This window comes from Bos mutus, chromosome 4 (assembly GCF_027580195.1).
Source record: "Bos mutus isolate GX-2022 chromosome 4, NWIPB_WYAK_1.1, whole genome shotgun sequence".
NCBI classification, from domain to species: Eukaryota; Metazoa; Chordata; class Mammalia; order Artiodactyla; family Bovidae; genus Bos; species Bos mutus.
The window spans coordinates 44,850,161-44,854,701 of record NC_091620.1 but is presented as its reverse complement, the minus strand read 5'-3'; the positions used below and the strand labels follow the sequence as shown (position 1 = coordinate 44,854,701).

Below are 4,541 nucleotides of genomic sequence, written 5' to 3'. Positions count from 1 at the left end.
CACAGCTGCATATAAGTGCTATCTGGTTGTAATATCTGTCACTCTTTTGAGTTCCAGGGTTAAAATTAGCTGATCTAGTTTATTAAACATGCAAGTGAAACCTTCCCAAAGTTGGACCTTCCAGATAAAAACTCTGTTCCCATTTCCTTGATAAAATATTGTTATGACTACAAGTTTAAACTGCAAAAGAATGCATGCTACATTTTAAATAAACATCTTACATATAATAGCCCCTTTTGATAGCATCACCAGTAAAACATTAGTTCTCCTGTATTATAATCATATTCTATTTATTCTGTTCTCAATGGAAATGAGAGTGAAAAGTGAAATGTTAGTCACTTAGTCGTGTCCAACTCTTTGCAGCCTCATAGACTGTAGCCTGCCAGGCTCCTACGTCCATGAGATTTTCCAGGCAAGAATACTGGAGTGGGTTGCCATTCCCTTCTCCAGGGGATCTTCCCAACCCAGGGATCGAATCAGGGTCTCCTGCATTACAGGCAGATTCTTCACCATATGAGTCACCAGGGAAGCCCAAGCTACTGTTAACTTTTCACAGTTACTAACTCAGAGCTACCTTGATAAGGCACCATACATGAAGGATAGGGATTCTTTACAGAAGTGTTTTTGACACTATTTTGATGATTCACCTAATGCTCTGTTCTATAAGAAATCAGGATAGTGTCAACCTCTTACACTTTATGAATGAATACATGTATTGAATAGAAATTGGAGTTATTTAAATTCAGTATTCTCTCCTGGAAAATTCCATGGACAGAAAAGTCTTGTGGGCTACAGTCCATGGAATCACAGAGAGTCTGACACAACTGAGTGACTGAGCACGACTCTTCTTTGGTAATATGGAGTATATGTTTGCTCTCCTAGAATATCCATGTAATCATAACCCTACTTCATGTCTCCCTAAAAATAAGGCTCTTTCACTGTTTCACTAGTGTCAGTAGAGAAAGTCACATTATTTGTTTATTTGTTTGTTTATAAGAGTCAGAAATATATTAACATCTGATGATCTAGAGTGCCAATTACTCACAGGAAACTCCACTCAGGGCCAAATATCATCCATATTATCTACTCTTCAAAGCTCCACAGAGAAGAGACAAAAGTTTTCCTCACCTAGACTGAGTTATTTCCACAGTTCAATCCTAAGGGAGTCTGGAAATGGTACCCCTGTTTCCCTACTTGAACTCTGAACCAGTTCAGAAACCCAAAAATTTAGGCAAAAAGATATTTTTTAAAACTTTGGAACCAAAAGATGCCACATCACAGGTTGGATTCTCCAAGAGCAGATACTGAGACAGAGTTTGAGTTCAAGATGTAAGAAGAGACTAAAGGAAGGGCAAGGAAGCAGGATTGAGCAGAGGAAAGAGTCACACTGTGGTGCAGACCCAAGGAAAATCTGTCCAACCTGGCAAGAAGCTGTGGAGTAAAGAAACACTGCCCGTGAGAGTCATCCCAGAAAGGATTGAAAGATCTGAGCCTTCAAACCCCCTCCTAGCTCATTCACTACATGTGGGCTGCCCCCAGAAGAGCACAGCTGTGAGCAGGCATCTGGCTCCACACGGCTGAGGCAGACCCTAAAAGAACAGGAAGCTGGAGGCTCCCTGCCCATCACCCCCTTCCCAGCTGGACAGCAAGTCCTTCCTCTCAGAGGCTCTGGGAGCACATCTTCATGTCTACCCCAGTCCAAGCTGGAGAGCATGGTAAGATGCTTGGCAACAATAGACTTCCCGATAGGACACTAAGTAATCACAGACCTCACACCTCGTTTACAGAATGAAAACTGAAAATTCATAGTATAGAGATGGTTTTCACTAGCAGCTGGACTCTAAAAAAGAAATAAAGGAAGAGATTGAGATATGAATGCCAATTTCTGCTCCCACATTCACCAAAAAAGAGACAATTGAGAACAGAGATATACACACAGACCAGGGGTGATGTGTTAGTAAGGGTGACCCTCCACATGAACAGAGGTGAGTGGTGCTCCCTGTCCTCCACCAACGTAGTCAGAGAACTTGACAGTCAGTTAAAGGCAGTATCAGTCAGTTCAGTTCAGTCGCTCAGTCGTGTCCAACTCTTTGAGACCCCATGAATCGCAGCACACCAGGCCTCCCTGTCCATCACCAACTCCTGGAGTTCACCCAAACTCATGTGCATCTAGTCGGTGATGCCATAGCTAGCTTATTATCATTTTTAGGTCTCCAGATTATAATCATAAATCAAAACTCTCAGGTATACATATTCCATTTGAAAGGTTGGGGACCAGGGAGTTGGTTTGTTTGGTGGTTGGAAGAGGAACTGGAGTTTGAATTTTTATTCTTGTTGCAATTGCATGTAAAGAAATAGATTTATTTACCAAATCCTAAATAACAAATTTGTTTTTTTTAGATTTTCTGAATTCTTTTCTGTCTTAATGCAAAAGTCACAGAGGGGATTTTAATCACTCAGTTGCAAAGAAATATACATTGCAAGTGGCAATTCAGCAACCAGACTGATTCCCCTCATTCCCCTTTCAGGTGCGTACCTCTTGACACTATAATAATAATAGCATTCTACCACAGAAGGGAGGCTGCTTTGTCAGCCACTTAGGACAGAAAGCACCTAGGAACTCAGACCAAGGAGTTACAGTAAGACCCAGAGAGCATAAGAAGCAAATGTAACCATGGAGACTCCAATTCTTCCGTGAAATGTTTTGGGTGACTCCAGCAGTGACCACAATATGCAAATCACAGATTTTTATGGAAGGAGCATTGACTTTTCAAGGAGTGTCAGTCTTTTCCCAGCCAGTCAGTTTCATTTAAGTAATTGACTAATCCTTCCTTTATGGAAACATGATAATGTTGCTAAGGAATTTTATTTATAAAACAATGGTCACCTGTTTAATGAGGTAAATTTGATATCATGGAGATTTACTCATAACAAGATCATATGACAGCTTGTTCATTTCTGCTTATGCAACTGAGACAAAGCAGTCTTTTAGAACTTATCTAGACTGATGATGTAAAGACTACCCTAAGACCATTTCCTAAAATGACCATTTCCTGGGGTATCTGCCTGAAATAAAACCTAAGCAAGCTAAGAAAAACACAGATCTCTGTTCATCTGAGTCTTCCTGAACCTATACCTTTAACAGGGTTTTATAAAGTCGGACTTCCCTGGTGGCTCAGACGGTAAAAGCATCTGCCTATAATGCAGGGGGCCCGGGTTCGATCCCTGGGTCAGGAAGATCCCCTGGAGAAGGCAATGGCACCCCACTCCAGTACTCTTGCCTGGAAAATCCCATGGATGGAGGAGCTTCAGTCCACAGGGTCACAAATAGTCAGACAGGACTGAGCGATTTCACTTTCTTTTCTTTACGAAGTCTGGTCCTGTGACCGTGTAAACACTCCAAGCACTTGCTAAAAATGTGCATGGCTAGACACCATTTAGTGAATGAGACTAAGAGTCCACATGGTCAGGAAGTTCACCAGGTGATTCTAATGCATACAAGAATTTGAGAACTCCTGTTACACCATTATATTGGAACAAGGTCAGAGTCATAATCTGGAGATCAAGCTCAAAAGAAAAATTTGACAAAATTCATTTGACCTTTATTTGGAAACAGTATTTTTCACAAGAGAAAACTACAACTTATTCATTCAATAAATATCTTATCATGTTCCTTCCACATCCAGACCCTGTGTTAAATACAGTAGATTCAAAATATAATGCATAGAAGATTAAAAGAATGGGTCTAGTAGTGCCATACATTATAATTTTAGATTTTCTGAATTCTTTTCAGATCTTGCAATATGCATATCACTAGGAATTAAAATGAGAATTCAGAAAAAATTACACTTCTGCTGAAGTGGAACTATCCTAATAAAGACAAACATTACAAAGTGTGTATAGGATATGATTACATGAATCTAGTTCTCTTCAGGGAAAAGAACAGTGTGGAGAGTGGAGAGACAAGTACATGACCATTTTAAAAATAAAAAGATCTCTTAAAATAAGAGATCAGAGCTTAGACATGATTCCCATCCCAACTGGAGTCAGTTCTTTATACTAGAATCAGAGAGCTGATGAACTTTTGATCTGTCCTTTCTTTCTTTCGAAGCAGAGATCTAAAAGCTGTTTTCAAACAAGATTATGAAGAAAGGATAAAAGGATGATGTATAAATCATGATTGATTTTTCCATGAAGTATCCATGAACTCAGCTGAAACAGACTCCAGACATTAAAACTGCTGCACACATACCACCTGCTATGGTCTGAGCATTTATGTCCCCCAGATCCATACGGTGAGACTGTAATGACAATTGTGATGGTATAAACAGGGCCTGTGAGATGTGATTAGGTCAAGAGGGTAGAGCCCTCACAAATGAAATTAATACCCATATAAAAGAGATACCAGACAGTGCCCTTGCCTCCTGCTACGATCAAGCCAAGAAGAGGTCGATCTTGGACTTTCCAAACCCCAGAACTGAGAAATAAATTCCTGTTGTTTATAAGTACCCAGTCTGTGGTATTTTGTTACAGCAGCCCAA

The 4,541-nt window shown here is 40.2% G+C and overlaps 1 non-coding gene across 1 annotated transcript; it reads left to right on the top strand.

Moving 5' to 3' along the window:
• The first annotated feature begins 3,164 nt into the window (after positions 1-3,164).
• Positions 3,165-3,238, top strand: TRNAY-AUA (transfer RNA tyrosine (anticodon AUA)). The gene has a single exon. It is a non-coding gene; the product is annotated as a tRNA-Tyr (tRNA).
• Positions 3,239-4,541: the final 1,303 nt, after the last annotated feature.